Source organism: Lygodium microphyllum, chromosome 21 (assembly GCF_053477565.2).
Source record: "Lygodium microphyllum isolate KBCC chromosome 21, Lygodium_microphyllum_v1.1.10, whole genome shotgun sequence".
Classification (NCBI taxonomy): domain Eukaryota; kingdom Viridiplantae; phylum Streptophyta; class Polypodiopsida; order Schizaeales; family Lygodiaceae; genus Lygodium; species Lygodium microphyllum.
In genome coordinates this window covers 28440775-28460675 of record NC_141155.1, presented here as the reverse complement: position 1 = coordinate 28460675, position 19901 = coordinate 28440775, and the positions used below count along the sequence as shown (strand labels likewise).

The window sequence follows — 19901 nt, the reverse complement described above, 5'->3', positions numbered from 1 at the left end:
GTATTTTTGGATATCCTTCTAAATAAGGAAAATTGTAAACCAGAAACTAGCATATCTAAGGAACTTTAGGGTTAATCAAGTTGGGTATGCCCTACACCCGAATGTAAAAGATATTGCCAATTTACAAGACACCTTGTGAAGAGTGCTGTTACACTCAAAAGGAAAAAACACTTCCTTAGCAGTTTGCCAAACAATTGGGTTGATTAATGGAAATGTTTGTGCTTGCTAGAGATTTTAGGGCTCTGTTTGAATTATGAATTACAAATTAAATGAGTACCTATACTTCAGGTTAAAGGCCTGAAGGGAGAGGCAGCTTCAGTTACCCCCGATTGCCTACCTAACCCTAACCAAGGGGGTTGTTGACCGCGCCGGGAATGTGGACCGAACCCGCCGCGAGAGGTCTCTCCGTTGAGCTCTACTTGGAGTAGGAGGACGCTTCGGTGCCAGGGCGGGCTCTGGCCGTAAATCCCTCGCCTTCCGGGTCCTGCACAAGAGGCTAACGTAACTTGGGATTGGATCTCGAGGCCCGCATACTAGTTGACGGGCGGAAGCTTGGAATAGTGATCCCTGAGGATTACTGGATAGCCTTCGGGCGGATTATGGACAAGCCTACGAGCGGAACTCCTTGTATTTCAAAGATAAAATGATGAAATGTAAAGAAAGAACTTGCTTGATATTGTTTTTCTATGTCACCTGATAAGATTACGTGAAAGAACCAGTGCTTAAATGGATTAATTAAAGGAGTTGATTGTTATATGTCAAATTAATGTGTTACATAATTAAAACAAACCAAGGAAAGTGCGGAGGATGGGCCATGGGTCCGTCCTACGGTTGGGTGGTCCCGGTTAGCCGGGAACTTTTCTCAAAAATCTCGAAGAACAGCGGAATGATCATCATCATCAAAATGAATAACAAGAACGATGACCTAAAGTTACGTCTTACCCGATTTACGCTGTTTTAGGGGAACAGAATGGGACTATGCCTTATGGGCAGAGAGGTTGAGCTTTGCATCCCTCTCATTTCCCATTCTCCTTGAACGAAGTGCAGCGTGAATCCGCTTCGGACCTGGCGTTTCTGCGTAAAGTAGTTCGCTCAGGTCTGATGCTAGTTGCCGTTAGCTAATGACCAAATAGGAAAACCCTAATTCCGGTCGATCCTAAGTGGGAAATGGCCAGGATACTTCCGCTACGTGGCAGACGTGGGAAGACCTAGATCGAAACCCCGTAACATTCCTTGGGAGTACCGGGCGGAGTTTTCTAGACATCCTTTCCGATGGACTGCTAAGACGTGTCGTGGATGATACCAGGGGACACGTTACAAAAATCCTGTTCCAAATCCTGTGTAGGAGAGGTTGCCTCAGGATGTGACCACTCCCAATGGATGATCGACTAATGCTACTCTTACATCACCACTTCTCCTCCTCCTTCTTTTGCAGGGCAAAAAATGCAATCCTATTCCTCACATCTTCCTTCTCCCTTCTTCTATGTACTTTTGGGACTTATAATTGTGATTTTTGATTTTCTACTTTGTTTGTTGAGAGGAGAAAGAGATATGGAAGATGGTGAGGAGTAATGTGTGACATGCAGTAGGGGCATGACAATGACTAATAGGCGACAATGATCTATCTTCTTCTTTTGTCATCCTTTCTTCCTGCCATGGTTGTCCTCCTCTTCTTCATTGTCTTTTCGATCAAAGAGAATAATGACACCTTTCTTGCCTTCTCCTTCTTTAATGCCTTAGCAGGCCTTCGGCTCAATTTTCTCTTGATGAAGGAGATGTTGGGTGCCATGCCTCTCTTTCTCTATGTTTATTTATATGCATCTCTTTGTAATCTCTCTTTACAGATTAGTAGTAGATAATAGATGTGTCATTCGAGGACACAGCAACAAGAAGTGCCCAAATTATTAAACACATAGGCTGTTTTGCATTTTTCAACTTGAGGGCAACAAAGAAGGTGATTGCACCACTGTAGAGAGAAGGGGAAAAGGAAGACGAGTAGAGCCCATGTGAAGGGACATTGGGTGTGAGAGAAGCGATCTCTCTCTCTCTCTCTCTAATCTTTCTCTCATTAATGCAGTCCTGTTATTTGAAATCTTTGTCCTCCTTCGTTTTCTTCTATTTTTGTCTCCATTGCTTGTTAATTTATAATCTCAATCAAGTAGTTGAGATTAGCTTCTTCCCCGGTTGCGCACCAAAATGACAGCAACCCTCCCATGAACATAATCAACCACAAAACCAGGGAACAAAGCACACAAAATCTATGTGTATGGCTCTACCATTAATCTAAAACTAAAAAGAAACCATAAATCTCTATTTTAATAATAAAAAAATTTGTTATCTTCATCATTTTCATCCATAGCTTTTACCATTATGCAATAACAAAAGGGAAAATAGGAATTTCTGCACAAAAGACAGAGGAGAGAGGAGAGAGAACAAATTCTTGGCACCACCAAAAGGAGAGTATGCTATTGGACAAGAGAGAGGGAAGGGAAAGAGGCACATAACTGTTGAGATATTTGCAATCACACCACAGTGGATGTTAAGTGCTACCAAAGAACTCTATATAATGATGTACTTGAACTATCACTTTCATACGATGATAATGCAATAGTACTTGTCTCTTTTGTCAAGTGTTTGTGTCATTTTTGTCCATACAAAAGATTGTGTTTATGACTTCAAGTCTCAATCTTGAAACCTAATTCACTTGTGTAATAGTTATCTACATTGTCATGCCAACATGAGGTGTGTCTTTATCTTCCATCCTCCATAGCTTTCGCCTTTGCCATGCTCTAGATCCCGCATCTTTAACATGGTATCAGAGCTCAGCTGAGCATGGCTTAGCTCTCCTCTACTCTCTCTCAGCTCATATTTACCTCAGGTCAACTCAAGTTAGCTCATGGTTCCATTTCTCACCTCCATCTCTACTTGACCTTCCTTGGCAGCCATAGCCAGCAGCACCGTGTCAACTTGAAGCTCTTGGATCTCTCTCCACAAGTCATATCTGAACCTACTTTCTTTTGAACATTTGTTCCTTGACTCCAAGGCTTCTTTGTATCACTTAAGAGCCTGATATTGGCCACTCCATAGCTCAACATTGTGAGTTTACACAGTTATTGCCTTGTGTGTCTACCATAGCTAGATAGACCCTACCAACTTTGAGGAGTTGGATCTTGCAATAGAGGGCATAACTCTCCCTGACGTCTTCTACAAACTTGTTCCCCAACTTCAGATGAATCATTGTGGCACAACATAGCTTGACATTGGCCACTGTATGCAATGTCATTGCTGAAATTCGTTGCTGTTGTCAAGTCTACGCCTGTTGATGTTTGAGCTGCTACTGTCGCCATCGCTCTACAGGCCGTGATCTAGACGAGGATCATAGGGCTTTGATAGGCCTTGAAAAGAGCTACATTTCTATAAAAAATGCTTTGAAAGTGATCAACAAAATCTCCTGCAATCAACAAAAAACCAGGCTCCTATCATGAAACCCTAAAAATCCACCATAGCCAATTTTCCACTCAAGCTCAAAAATCTCATTATTTTCTCTCTCCTGGCACCTGGAGCAACACAGTGCCACTCTGATCTATTGTCCCAGCATCAAATCAAGGAGGGAAAGTACTTGGAAAGATTCAAGAAGGATTGACAGCCCCAAACAAAGAAGATTCAAGCTCAACATCAACACGGACATAGTCTCCGCATAGTGTGTTTTCACACTGTCATTACTTCTGTCTCTTGACACATTGTAATCTACTCTTCCACTGATAAATCTTAAATTTTTGAAGTTGATTTGCTACTGTTTCCATAAGTCTAACATGGGCCAAGTCTCTCCAACTACTCATTTCAAAGGAATTAGGTTTCACACCTGGCAGACCTGCATCAAACTCATCCTAATGAAGAAGGGCCTTTGGGCCATTACCACTGGAAAAGAAAAGAAGCCTCGTGATGCCTATCTTACTGTAACTTGGCAAAAGAATGATGATAAGGCCCAGGCCATTATCAAACTGGAGCTAGACGACAACTATATCCACCATGTGGATAACTATGAGACCTCACAGGATACATGGAACAGACTTGACACCTTATTCAGTGCACAGTCTAAATCATCAAAGTATGGTCTCCTCATTGAGTTTTTCAGGCTTGAAATGACACTACAACAAAAAGGCTCCATAGACATGCTTGTAGACGCAATATTTGAACTGTGTTAAAAAATGTCGGGTGCGTTTATTACCGCATCTACTGCTGCGTCTAAAATTTCGCGTCTAAAAGCACACTTATAGTCAGAGTTACATGCCCATATAGACACACATATTGACGTGCTATGCAAATATATAATCATGTTTATAAAAAAGTGGATATACTCATACTGTGCGTCTATACACGCATGTATCTGTGCATCTAAAAAAGTGTTTACTTTGCAAGTTTTTGACGAGAATAGACGCGCATTTATCCTACAATTTAGACGCGCTGATAGACGCGCAAAACAGAGGTGTGAAAAAAAAACCAGAGAACATGTGGCTTTGCAAGCCACATGCTCTCTGGTTTTTTTCCCCCATCAACATCAAATTGTATGCTTAGGAAAAACAGAGAAAGATTATTTCGAAGATTTTTGTACTGAAAACAAAACAATGTATGTAGAACACGAAATTTCATATATATAGATAAAATGTTTTTACATGATGAGTTCTAGTGCTTGTGACCTCAAGCATGGTCATGGTCGCAAGCACTAGCTGAAAGTAATACATATAAAAAATGAAAACTACAAGCCAAGGAGAGGTATACATGCATGGGGCTCCTCTACATCTCCTCAGAAGAGGCATCATCATTGCTATCACCACCGCTGTCGTTGCCGCCACCACTACTGCTAGTCCCCCCTTCGCCTGCCTACACAAAGGATTAAGGTATATAAATACCATTACAAACAATAAATTAGAGTTACCTATACTTTTCATGTAAAAAATAAAAAATACCTCTTCTGGTTGTGGAATCCTCATGGCACGATTATATTGCTCCTGCGTGATGAGTCCCTCCTCGTAGAAATGCTACCAAGTGGACGCCTGGTTATGACCTCGATGGTAGCCTACCTCTCTAGGAGTAGGCATCCTACCAACGATATGATACTACAAAACAATTTGAACATACAACATATTAGAACACACTACATAATAAAGTGAAACAAATTACAAAATTTAATTTAAAAAAAGAAATCAAATGCGACGATCTCATGGTTGCCATCTAGAAACGTCGTGCCTCTGCATGCTGGCGACTTTTCATTTTCTCTACTGCTCTCTTCTTGGCCTCTTTCCACTCCCTGCGGTGGCAATTGGGTGGTTGGCCATATCCAGGGCGTCCCTACTCTTGTCTCCGCAGTGACTCCTTAGCGCGCATCATAAGGTGAGACCTCTTGTTATCAAGCGCGTCTCTCACCTTTGACCGTCCCGAATCATCTAAGAATCATGAATTCTCGGGATTAGGGTACCTTCTATGTATTGCACGCAGCACCTCTTGCCACAAACCATTGGCTATCACTTCTCTCCTCTCCGAGTCATGCAAGATACCACCAACATCAGTGACAGAGTAGTACATTTGTGGAGGCTCACCTCTCTCATTTCCCAATGAGGGTGATCGAGAGCCACCTCCTAGGCAACCCCCACAAAGCCCTCGACCTCCTCGTCCTCCCGCACGACTCTCCCTCCTCCCTCGATGGGCACTACCCTCTACCTCACGCGATACATGTGCTTCTGCAGATGCACGTGCTTCGGCCAATCCATGTACTTCAGCTGATCCATGTGTATCAGCTGATCTGTGTGTATTCATAGTGCGTGGAGTACCTATTAGTAGAGGTGTGCCAAGGTTTGGTGTTTGTGTGGCAGTGCTAGGCAAAGATGTGATAGGTGTCCCAGACATCACACTGAAAACCTCCTCTGCAGTGGGAGGGCAACCAAGATAATTGGTCATCTCCCCCATAAATTGCTCCTTGTTTGGAAACCTCCAAAAAAGCTACTAACGCCTCTAGAAAACTCTGCTAAGGTGTTGTTCATGCATTCCAACTCAAGATCAGTGCTGGAAGATCTAGGATTCCACATCTACACAAGAAAAATAATATTACCCAGTGCAGATAAAACATATTACATGCTATGTCTATATCTGCGTCTCTGTGTGCATCTGTCAGCGCGTTTATTTCCGCATCTATACTGTTACAACTATATATATCATCTCTCACTTGACTTGGGTCTCACCTATATATACTAACTCTACATCAATATGAATCATTCTTTGGGAGCATGTCTTGTGTATCTCTTTCATACTCTCTCTCTCTCTCAACATGGTATCAGAACTATGGATGCGTAGCAACAATAAGGAAGATAAGTTGTTTCATTGTTTATACTTAATTGAATTCTTTGCACAAGTGATGATTTGATACATGAACTTGTTCAAATTAGAAGTGTTAGTTAATTTTGTCTTTCATCGTGCTCTCGAATCCTGTCAAAACCACTTGTCAATCGGAGTTCTGGATCAAAAGTTATGACAGTTCAGAATTCAAGACAGCAATTCTGCTCGAATCTGCGATTCTTTATTTAAAACCGTAATTCTAATTACAGTTTGTTAATCCCCAATTACAGTTTGTTAATTGCTCGTCCTGTTAATGATGTTGATTACGACAAGCAAACATCTTGCTATTTTTAGCGATGTTTTATTATCGTTCACATTCTTTGCTCGACCGAAATAGCACTTTTCTTATATGCGTCATCTCGTCTTGCACGTTACGCCTCTCTATTTTGGGCTTTCTTTTTAGTCACTCAATACTTTTCGTCGTTCTTACGTGCATCTCCCTATTTTGATTGTCATGCGTCTCAACTACGCTCGTCTTGATCATGGTTTGCAGATTCTGTGATCTCATCTTATTTGTTTTCTCTCGACATACAGGCATGGCCAATTGCGTAATTCTTAATGGATATCCGTCTGGCCAACGTTCGGTTCCCTTCCTCCAAGGACAAGGCTTTCCTGGGTGGAAAGTAAAGATGATGCTAATTCTTAAAGGTGATGAATTATTTGATATTGTTTTGGGCGACCTGTCTTGCCCAGTTCAACCTATTGATGTGATGAATAATAATTCTGTGATTATTGATGGTCCATTATTTGAACAATGGAAAATTGATCATACTGATTGGATTCGTCGTGACAAAGCGGCTCGTCGTTATATATTTTCTGCACTTCCTGACTCACTTATGTTGGATGTCTTTCATCTGGAAACCTCTCATGCTGTTTGGGAGTATCTTATCTCAACGTTTGAGAAGAAATAGGTCACCAAAATTTTATATCTCCAAACTTGTTTGAAGAATCTTCAATATAAGGTTGGTACTTCTATGCACTCTCATATCGAGGCTACCGGCGCTCTTGTTGCTAAAAATCAGATTGTTACTCAACTTCTTCATACCATCAAAGATCCTTTATATGAAAATATCATCACTATTTTGTCTAACAAGGATGATATCCACTTTGACAAAGCATGTATATCTCTTATTGAATATTCTCAACGTCATGAGCATCATTTGGAAAAATCTGATGCTGTTTTGGTCACTCGCGAACAAAGGGATTTTGATGCTGCTTTTGTTGCTCGCAAGCGTCCTGCTTCACGTTTTCAGTAGGGTGGACGCACTAATCAAGGTATTAAATCTTCTCGTCTTGCTTATCCTAACAAACATTGTTCTTATTGTGATAAGAAAGGCCATGTGGCTTCTGATTGCTGGGCACGTCAATATGATGAGGAGCATGGAGTTACTACAAAGCAACCTCACTCGTCCAAAAGTTTTCCTCCTTGTAATTATTGTGCACATACAGATCATCCATCTCGTTGTTGTTATAAACGCAGATGTGATGAAGAACGTTCTCGAGCTTATATTGTTCAACAAACTACAATTGATGATGATCATACTCATCAAGAGCTCAATTTCATCCATCATGATATCTCTCCGGAAAAGGTACTTCATGTTCATGATGGTTCTCTATTCATCGTTGATTCAGGTGCCATTGGAAACATGACATACCAATTACAGTGGCTTCACAATTATCATTCTCTTCTTGTCAAGAAGTTTGTTTACCTTGCGGATGACACGACTTGTCAAGTCAAAGGAGTGGGTGATTTATATCTGGGGACTGTTTCATCCACTAGAATATTAAGAGGAGTTCTTCATGTTCCAAATTTGCAAAGAAATCTTCTTTCTGTTGCTCGTCTAGTTGATCTTGGTTTGTTTGTTGGCTTTGATCATAATCAATGTCGTATAGAGAAAGACGGGCATACTATAGCAGTGGCTCCTCGACATGCTAATCTATTTGAGCTATCATTGAACGATACAGTTGCAAATGTTGTTACTGCCCCTGGAGATGCAGATTGCAAATTATGGCATCAACGATTTGCACACTCCGATTTTGCCAAAATTCTTGATCTTCATCGTCATGGTCTTGTGCAAGGTATGAATCTTAAATCTCATCCACGTATGGGAATATGTGAATCCTGTGCACTTGGAAAACACCATCGTTCGCCTTTCCACACTTCTACTTCATCACATTCCTGTGCTCTCTTGGATTTGGTTCATATCGATATTTGCAGTCCTTTTCCTGCCTCAAAGTCTCAATATCGATATTTTATAACTTTCATTGATGATTTCTCACGGTACACACATGTCTATCTTCTTCGACATAAGTCTGAGGCTTTATCTATATTTAAACAATACAAGATAAGTGTGGAGCTTCAAACTGGATTCTCTATAAAGACGCTTTGCAGTGACAATGGCGGTGAATATGTATGCAATCTATATTGATGACTTTTGTAAGGATCAAGGTATTCATCATGAGTTTACAGTTCCTAATTTTCCTAAGAAAAATGGTGTTGCTGAGTGCAAAAATCGCACTATTCTTAATGCTATACGTTGCATGCTTATACACTCTAGTTTGTCTCGAAAGTTTTGGACTGAAGCACTTCTAATAGCTGTTTTTTTTCAAAATCATCTTCCAACTACTGCACCTGCTCGTAAAATTCCTATAACAATTTGGACAGGGAAGACACCCTCAGTCTCTTAATTTCGCACATTTGGCTGCATTGCTTATATCCATGTGCCCAAGGACACTCGACATAAGTTGGATCCTCCAGGTTTGAAGGTTATTTTTCTTGGTTATTCAGATCATTCCAAAGGTTACAAATTTTATGATCCTTCTTCTCAAAAGGTTATCATTAGTCGTGATGCTATATTTGATGAGAAGACTATGGGTGGCACATGGTCGTCAAATGTTTCAGATGATACACAGTCTTTGCTTAGCTAGTGCATTTCCTTACTTGCTTTGTGATTCTACTAATTCTGATGATCATAAACCTCCTTCACTTCCAAAGAAGATTGATGAAAATTTGGAGATCTATGTCGATCTTCCTATTGAGATAGAGCATGGATTCTATTCTATTGAATATGATGTCTTTGATGATGCTATGTCTGTCCAAGAGGATCCAATATCGTATATGGAAGCTATCAATTCGTCTCAAAGGGATCAATGGCAAGAAGCTGTGCAAGCTGAGTACGATTCTTTAATCTCCAAAGGTACATGGATTCTTACTGAACTCCCCCCAAATCATGTTCCTATCAAATGTAAATGGGTTTATAAAACCAAGACCAAAGCTGATGGCTCTTTTGATAAGTTCAAAGCACGACTTGTTGCAAAAGGTTACTCACAGATTGCAGGAGTAGATTATCAAGAAACATTTTCTCCTGTTGTGCGCTCCACAACTGTTCGTATGATTTTGGATTTTGCAATACTATTTGATCTAGAAATTCACCAAATGGATGTTTAAACGGCTTTTCTCAATGGAGATCTTGAAGAAGAAATCTATATGGAGCAACTTGAAGGTTTTATGATTGCACGAAAGGAGCATCTTGTATGCCAGCTTCATCATGCATTATATGGATTGAAGCAAGCCTCTCGTGCTTGGTATATTAAGATTGATCAGTTCCTCACATCTAAAGGTTTTGTTGCATGTTTTGTTGACCCAAATCTTTACATCAAAAGGGAGGAGAAATGTTTTATTATTCTTGCTCTATATGTTGATGATACTATTCTTGTGTCAAATAATATTGCTTTCTTGGATGCTATGAAGAAGCTTTTATCGACTACATTTGAAATGATGGATCTTGGTGAGATACATTCTTATTTGGGTATTCAAGTTCAACGACACCGACAACAAGGCATTCTTCTTCTTCGCCAGACAAATTTTATTAATGATATTGTTAAGAATTTTGGGTTGACAAATGCGCACTCTGCCCAACACTCCCATTCTTTCAAGCTCTACCAAGGGTACATCTACAACACGCAATGAAGAATTAGTCATTCATCAACCTTTTGCTAATCTTGTTGGTTGTCTTCAATTTATTGGTTTAAACACAAGACCAGATATTTTATTTGCAGCTAAATTTTTGGGACATTATCTTTCTTCCCCTTCCACTATTCATTGGAGTGCTGCAAAACGTATTCTTAATTACCTCAAGGGTACTAAGGAATTTGTTCTTATTTATCATCGTCGAGAGGATTCTTCTTTATCTTCTTCAACTTCTCTTGACCTTATTGGATATACAGACGCTAATTGGGCAAGTTCACACTTATCCATGCGATCTACAAGTGGGAATTGTTTCTTTGTAAATGGATGTTTGGTTTCTTAGTCCAGCAAGAAACAACGATGTGGTGCGGTTTCTACAACTGAGGCCAAATATGTTGCTGCATCATTAGTAGCTCGCGGGCTAGTTTGGCTTCGACAACTACTTGCAGATTTGGGACATCCTTCATCATCTAGTACACCTCTTCGATGTGATAACCAAAGTGCTATTAGTCTTACCAAAGACTATATACAACATAGTAAATCAAAGGATATTGCTATTCATTATCATTATGTTCGACATGAAGTCAAGAAAGGTTCCATTATGGTGGAGCATTGTCCCAGTGATCAAATGGTTGCAAACATCTTCACAAAATCTCTTAATGAAGCTGGCTTTAGTTCATTAAGACATGCACTTGGTATTGTTCTAAGTTCTTGTCTCACTGATTGAGGCATGTATCATTGTATTCAAGAAAACTTTATAATAAATCATTTTTGTATCGTAGGTATGTGTAGGGGCTCGGGTTTTTCCCTTGTTCTTCCCAAGGGTTTTTTCACTCGCAGCAGCCAGAGACCTTTGTTTGAGTGAGGATGTTACAACTATATATATCATCTCTCACTTGACTTGGGTCTCAACTATATATACTAACTCTACATCAATATGAATCAGGCTTTGGGAGCATGTCTTGTGTATCTCTTTTGTACTCTCTCTCTCTCAACATATACCTGTGTTTACATTGTCATCTGGACGCGCAGACAGACGCGCACACTCGAACCATTTTTTTCAAACTTGATTAAAAAACGCACAAAAAAACCTCCATAGATGACATTCTATAGCATGTAAAGAGAGAAAGAGAGAGAGAGAGACAAACAGACACAGAAAAACAAGATTGAGAGAGAGAAGAAGAACTCACCTTCTTTGCTTGTTCCGACAAGTGGCAGCTAGGTTGCAAGCTCCTTGTCCTCCTTCTCCCTTCCCTTGGTAAGTTGCTTGAATCTTCTTCTCTTCCTTGCTGTTTGGATCTTGTTCTTTACTCTTTGATTCTATCTTCCTTCTGTCCTCTTTTTACTCTTATTTCCTTCCCTCATTGTCTTCATGAAGTGATAGATAGACATGATTAGTGACATCAAGCTCGAACTGCAGAAAACGCGCAAAAAATGTAGGAAAGTACTGGTTTGAAAAGAAAGCCACAACTTTTTTTAAATTTTTTTTATATTTGCATAGCACGTCTGTAAGGGCGTGTAATTGCTCATGTATATACGTAGATAATACTTATTACACGTGCTGACAGACGCGCAGTAACAATTAAACTGATTAGATGCTAGCTTTTGGTTGTGTTTGGATCAACATGACATGACTTTCCTAGTCTTTCAATATCAAAATGTTTGCCTTCATGTTGTAAGTATCAATGCATGAATTTAGGGAATATGACATATATACCAAATGAAATCACATTTGTCCTTATGATCCAAGTGTAATTATGTCATATATACATCCAATCATGCCCTATACATGCATCACTTTGGAAAAGGTGGCCATAGAACTTATTTGGAGGATTTTTTATGTACGAGTTACAACTTACAAGGAATCCAAAAGGCATCAAGGTACGAGTTCTAATTTTTTAAAGTATGCATCTAGTTAAATTATTTGAGAAAAATTAAAGTTTGTGAAAACCATAATTGAAATACCTCTTTTTCATTGTTTAATAGATGAGTCAATGAACTTTATTTGATATGCTTGGGAAGGGAAAACAAAAGGAGAAAGTTAATCCAAATATCAACCTAGAAGTGAATCCAAATATAGATCTTAATGTCTATCTAGAAGACAATCCAGATGTCAATCTAGACCTTCATCGTCAACTCTTTGGCGATACTCTAGAGCATGATGAAGATGAAGAAAATGAGATTGAAAATGAAGACAAGGATAATGAAATGGAGGGTGATACAGAAATGTTTGATATGTCGGGTAACACTTCAGAAAATGCAGCTAACACAGGAAAACCCACAACAACATCAAAAGAGTACTCTAGAAAAATTCGAATAGAATGGACTAGAAAATATCCTTCTTTAAAACATGTGGTGGAGGGAAAGAATTAGTATATGAATGAGGGAAACGAAATCTATGCATTCACTAACATGCTATATTTTGGATGAGAGAGAATGAGTATGAAGGATGCATGGCATGTTTTCTCCAACAATTCTGATTGGCAAGTAACATAACCAAACTTGATGAGATTATGGAAAATTCTTTTGGTTCTTCCTACTTCATAAATAACATGTGAAGGAGGCTTCTCTAAGTAGATTGATGGTGTCAACTCTTGAGGCATTAATGCAAATTTCTCTTATTGGCCTTGACATCAAAAGCATTGAATGGGCCTTCGTCTATGAGAAATGGGAGCTAGTAAAGGCACAAAGACTACTTGATTTGTAGTTCTTGCTTGTTGCTCACCTTGTTTCTATCATGATGAACTTTATCAATTAACTATGATGTACAAGAGTCTAGACCTTGGAAATCTTTTTGGTCTTAAGAATATGAAACCAAAGTTTGTATTGTGATTTTCCACACTAGTTTATACTTCTTTTTTGTATCATGTATTATGGGACCTTACCATCTTATATTAAGAATTGTTATCTCTTAAGTTACATCTAAGAATGCTCTCTTGTAAGCTACTTGGAAGTTGATTCCTAAATTTAGAGCAAAGGTGTCAAAATGAAGCTCACCAAAAAGGATAAAAGTGTCATTGATTTTTTCTTGAAGCCCAACCTTGAGCATCAAATTTAAAGCCTAATTTGAACTGTGAAGACTCGATTCAGGCAACCTTGCTAGTTTTAGATGTTGATACTACTAATTAGCAGTTGTGTCAAATTACACTTTCTAGATATGTAGGGCAATGTACCATCATGTGTCCTTGTTAGTTTCAAGACTTTGAAACAATCTAGTAGAGGTTAACCTAATCTAGTACTCACATTGTGGCACAAAATATTTCAAAATTTTTTAAGGGCTATGAATATCCCGTCATTCATAAATGGGAGCAACCGGTTCATTAGACTAGATGGAAAACTGCACTCGACTACAAAAAAAAACACACACACACACACACACACTCTCTCTCTCTCTCTCTCTCTCTCTCTCTCTCTCTCTGTCTCTCTCTCAGCGTACCTGATTGGTTTGAAAGTCTCACAATCCCTTTGCTGAGAGCCTTCAAGCACAGCTCGATTGTTGGAAAGAAGGAAATCGCTTCTTTGTATGGATGAGTATGCTCATCGTAACTTGTGATACTTCTAAAGCATGTCACAGTTGGAATCTTAGAAGGAAAAACTGAGGTAAAACACGCATGTTGATGTGTATACAAAAGCTGGAAAGCTAACCGGGGTACAAATCGAATGCTAAGAATTGAAGTTGTAATCTCTCTCTCTCTCTCTATCTCTCTCTCTCCAAAAGTAAGAACTACTAGGAAGAATCTCACCTTCTGACAGTCTCACTGTAGGCTGCATTATAAGCTTCATAGAGGACGCTGTCGTATTGCTGCGCATTCGAGGTGTGAAATCCACCAAAAAGTTGTATGTTTGACAATGGGTAAGGGATATAGTCTTGTGGAATGCAATGATCTCAGGATATGCTGAGTATGGGCTTGTTGTTGAAGCTTTGAACTGTTTTGAACAAATGCAAATGGAGAGAGTGTATCCAAGTGTAGTTACATGGAATACTCTAATATTGGGCTATGCCGTGCAAGAGGAAAGTGAGGAGACCATCGTGCTTTATGCCTAGATGTTGTGCCAAGGGAATATGCCAAATAGTGCTACCTTTTTGAATGTTCTGAGAGCCTGTCGTATCAAGTCAGCACTTGAAACAGTAAAAAGAATCTATACCCAACTCAATAATGCTGATATGTTTGATGCCGACCTTGATCTTGCAGCAAAAAATATCGTAAAGGGTGGTTTCTCATACAGTGGCCAGCGTTGTACTGCTGTGAAAGTTGTTTTGGTTATGGAACCAGTAGCAGAACTTAGAAGTGCTAGTTCAGAAGGTAGTTTCAAAGATGAGTAAGCTAACTGTCGGTGCACCAGAAGAAGTCTCTGACATAACCGCGGTTGTTAGTGAGTCGTCTGCAAAGTATATAGAAGGTCTGGTTTTGGATGCCAAGGAAAAAGGTGCTACATTCTGCCAGGAGTACAAAAGAGATGGAAACCTGATATGGCCTTTGCTTATTGATAAAGTTTGCCTTGACGTGAGGATTGCGTGGGAAGAACCTTTTGAGCCTGTGCTTCCAGTCATTAGAATCAGCAATGTGGAGGAAGGAATCCACCACTGTAATGCAAACAATTTTGTTTTGCAGGGTTGTGTTTTCACAAGAGATATTAACAAAGCAATCACGATTAGCAAGACAATGGAGACCGGAACAGTTCAGATCAATTCTATCCTTGCTCGTGGATCTGACCACTTTTCTTTTCAAGGGTCTTCCGGAAAGCAGAATTGGGTCATTCAGAGGGAAACTAGCGGGCTATTTGAAAAAGCATTTATCTTTGATGAAATTAGCAGACAAGAAAACTATGTTGGGAGGCTGACGACGCGGAAGAATCCGACAGAGGGAAAAAAAAAAACTCTTTGGCGGATCACGAGTCTGGTCTGGGTTCCTCTCTCTGTGATTCCTTTTGGGACTGTTGGACACAACGACGATCGAAGCGAGAAGTGGAGGCTATTGTGACAGAGAAGATCATTATGCTCGTAGAAGACAGAAGGAAGGAAAACATCGACAAACATGCTGAAGGAGTCGATGGGAGGGGGGAAGAATCGATCCTGTGGGAAACCGAGAATGGACCTGCAGCAGCTGTGGTAACAAATTGCGACCTTTGAAGCAATCAGAGTAGACGAAGGGAACTCGTATCACCAGTATTCACCTTACCCTCAGGATCAGGGAACACGGCCTCCATATCCTCATAATTTTGATCAGTCTAATTTTTCTCAGCCAACACCTTCAGCACCCCCAACTGTGCCCTTATTTGCAACACCGCAGCCAAGTTTACCACAGTCTAATCTTTCAAGCCCATCGAGTCCTTCTCTTGACAGTGCACGCCTATTGGCCCTTCTGACTACACTCTCTTCGGGTAACATAGCTGTTCCGACATCTTTAGAACTTCCTCCAGCAGCTTTGCACACTTCTGAAACAAATTCTGAGATATTACAACCACCAGCTGCTGTTGCCCTTGCTGTACCTTCGTCCCCTCCAGTAAGCCTCGCTCCAACATCTGGTTCTGGGAGACTCAATACCAATAAGCTTCCAGGGGCCGTCACCTTAGGGGCGAGCATGTGGTGTATGATATAGACATCCGATTACCAGGGGAGGTGCAACCCCAGTTGGAGGTCTCTCCCATCACAATGTACAGTTTAGATCCTGCATTGGATGTGGGAAGGCAAATAGCTGTGAATAAAAGCTATATATGTTATGGACTACGCCCCAACCGTCACATACGGATACTACACATAAACACAGCTTTGCGAAATTTGCTCCGAGGCCATTCGCAGAGGGTGATAGACATGTCATTTTTCGCTGAGGATGTGCATCGAACAGTGTTTGTCCTGAATCCTTGCGAGACAGTTTAATTGACAATTGCCTTCATCGACATATAGTAGGCCAACATGGACGTGCTGCAGAGACGCCATGATCACAAACACCTATCTGAGCTGAAGTCTGCAATTCAGACATTCACCTACAGCAACACGACAATTCTAGTGATTCAGCATTCGTTAGAGCTGTAGTCAGAGCTCTGTCTCTGCACAAGTGCAGGCTCAGTTTTTAAACCAGACAAGAAGCTTTACTTCTCATATGAACTAGGATAACAGACCACAAGTGCTGTGAGAATAAAAAATGCCAGCTGCTCACCGATTGCTTTCAAATTCCAAACGACAGCTCCAAAGAGTTGTTTTATGCGACCTCCTAGCGGTGTTCTTTCACCTAGGAAATCTATCGTTACAACGATTGTAAAATTCATCCAGCATGCTGATTGAGTGCACAAAAAGCAGATCAGAGATAAGTTTAAGATTGTCAGCTTAAAGATGGTTGAAGGAGTTGAATTCTTTCCCGAAATTTTTGATGAGCAGAAGGACCTTGTAGTTGTAGAACAAATCTTATGTGTTAGATTCCTCGAACCCGATTATCCTACTTCTGAACTTGAGAAGCTAAAAACTGAAATTTCTGGTTGTGAATGATAACCATTTCTGCTTCCTGAAAGATACTATCCCGGATAGACCCAAAGTGGAAGTCTTTGGCTAACTGAAGTATGTTTCTCATAGATGGGCAGTGATTCCACTCCAGCCTCTTGTATCTTCCCTTGCTGTATTGACGACAGAAGACTGAATTTGCACAGGCCCTGGACCATTTAGTTTACTTGTTGCTGAACAGTTACATTACCTCAGAAGTCAGATTGCAACTGCTGGTGACCTGTCTGTGAAGATGAGGTCTTATTGGGAGTTTGGTGGATCTATTACAACATACAAACCCTCTCATCTTGCTTATATGTATGATTGATCTTCTATCCTGAAATTAGTCAAGGTCCTCTGTGGTTGCGACATTGCTTTCGAAAACCCTTCGACATCTTTGGTGAACCCGACGTGAAAGCGTGGCAGAAATTTCAGGATGGGAGATACTTCAGCCTCTATTTCAGCCTCTTCTACAATTCTAGCTGCGTCTACTTCAGCTCCATCAATGACTGCTGCGTCAAGTACTTCAACAGAGGATCTAAAGCAGATTTTGCAGAATATGTCCATGTATATGCAGCTCCAAAATCAACAGACACAATTGTATATGCAACAGCAGCAACAATTGCATCAACAACAGTTGTCTCAGCAAAGGCAACTCTATTCAGAGCAGGAGAATGCAAACAGCGTGACTAAGGCTATTGAAGCAGTTGAGAATGAGAAGAAGCTATTTGACGGCCGAAATGTTTCAGCATATTTGAAGACATATGAGATCAAGATGGGGTTTTTTGGAGTTCCAGCTGGACTTATTAGTAAGTATTTCCTTTGTCTTGTCACACCCGCTTTCAGGGCGAAAGTGATTGATCTTTTTATTCAGAATACACATTGGCAAGATTTTAAGAAGGCCTTGAAAGAAGAATATTTCCTTGTGGACTTTGGTATGGCTACTCGGTAGTCATTCCGAGAGTGGGTCTACATGCCAAACAAAGGTCTAGCTGCTTCAGAGTTGATTCGAGAATTTGAGGAGAGGTATAGTCAGCTTGATGCCATTGAACAAAGAGCATTGGATGTTGAAAAAGTTGAGCTTTTCTTGCAAGCTGCAGATCCTGCTCTTCAAGAAGAATTGGGTGAGCTTCTTGACAATCGCACGAAGCCTATGGGTCTTAAAACGGATTGGCAGGATGCTCAGGATGCAGTCTCGACTTTGACCAAGAGGAGGATATGGAAGACTCGCCTACAAAATGGTTCCATGACACCTACACCATCATCTGCTCCTATGCTTGCTTCTATCTCTGTTATTTCTTCTCCTCCTCAGCCAGTTTCTTGGCCTATGCCAGTGCCTACTGTTTCCACTCCACCTATTCCTCCTGTTCCACGACCGATGCCTACACCTTCTACTCTAAAACCATCCGCTCCATTGGTGCCTACTTCTCTTGATGACATAATCAAAGGCATAACAGATTTGACACTGGAGTCAGTCAAAGCGGAGTTGGTGGGAAAGTTGAAAGAGCAGTTTGCTTCGACTGCGTCTACTACTTCTTCTAGTGCTCCTACTGCACCTAGGAGTGCTCCTACTGCACCTAGGAGAGACCGAAGATGTATTTGGTGCGATAGTACAGACCATCAGCATTGTAGGGATTGTGAATCTTTTTAGGATGCAAGGAGGAAGAATTTGGTATATTGGGGGCAGATGGTAAGATTTGGTTGACTGAGACAAGAGTTCCACTTGCTACCAACTTTGGTAAAGGTGGAATGAAGAAGTTAGTGGATGACATGGCTGCGCGTACTTCTTATGTGACAGCTAGAGGTGATGCTTCTGCATATGGAGTCTAGATTGAGAAGGGATCAGAGACTCAGTCAGCACTATGGACTTATGCTATGGACAATGCAAACAAGGGGAAAATTCAGCAAACTGTTTTGACTAGTGCAGGCTCTAGCATCAGATGAGAGACAGGTTAAGATTCGCCTGTTGACAGGTACTATATTTATGCTTATTTGGCTAAGTCTCAAGGAGCAGATGTACTTGTTGAGGAGAAGCGTAAGAGGGATGAAGAAAATCCAAGTGCAGCTAAGAAGACTAGAGGGGGTGAGTTTGTTACTCCACCTACTGTAGGACCGTCTTCAAGATCAGGACCAGATCGACAGATGGAAGATGCTCAAAAGAGAGAAAAGAGGCAAGAGCCTAGAGAGAGAAAGCAACTAGGGTTTAGATTGATGTCCAATATTGAGACATCTACATACATGAAGAAAATCTTTAATGACAAGATACTTGGCAGTGAGGTGACTTTCACTATTTCTGAGGTTTTGGGCATCTCGAAAAGAGAGTTTCAGGATCAGTTTCAGGAGGTTTTGAAGAGGAAAAGACATGCATTGTCTACCACTGATACACAGGGAGTTTTGATTGGGGAGTTGGATGAGGATGAGGATGAGGTTATGGTTGAAAATGCTTCTGTTTTTCCGCAGGTAGAGAAGAGGGTTCAGCCTATGCATTATGCTGAAATTGATGAGCCTGTCTTGATACCGCGTAGTCACTTTTCGCGGAGCCATTGGGCTAGGGCAACTACAGAGACGATGGTAAAGATTGGAGAGAAACAGGTGCCTTATGTTGCATTGGTGAATCATGGTTCAGAGATTAATCTCATAGTTCGTGGAGTTTATGAGAGTAACAGACGGCCTATGGATGTAGAGCATGGGTGGCGTATGAGAGCTGCCAATAACACTACAGGTGATTTGTATGCTGCCTGTCCCAGTGTCAGGGTTTCTATTGGTGATGTAGAGGAGGATTTTCATTTCTTTGTGCAGGATTCATGCTCTTATCCTATAATTCTTGGACAGCCATTCATCACAGAGATGCGCATGGAAACAAAGGTCATGGATGATGGATCTGCTTATGCACGGATTCGCAGTAAAGATGGCATGAGAGTAGTTCAGTTTATGACTGTGTGTGTGAACCATGTTAGAAACAGAGATACTCTCAGAGATGCACCTTTGCCCACTGTGAGGGATTCGGGTTTTCATTAAGTACCACCGTTTCGTGAGACGACGGTGGTACAGAGCAAAGGAGATTGGAGT

The 19901-nt window shown here is 40.7% G+C and overlaps 1 pseudogene; it reads left to right on the top strand.

The window, feature by feature from the left end:
* Positions 1–14420: 14420 nt before the first annotated feature.
* LOC148017849 (NADP-dependent glyceraldehyde-3-phosphate dehydrogenase pseudogene) lies at positions 14421–15339 on the top strand (annotated as a pseudogene).
* Positions 15340–19901: the final 4562 nt, after the last annotated feature.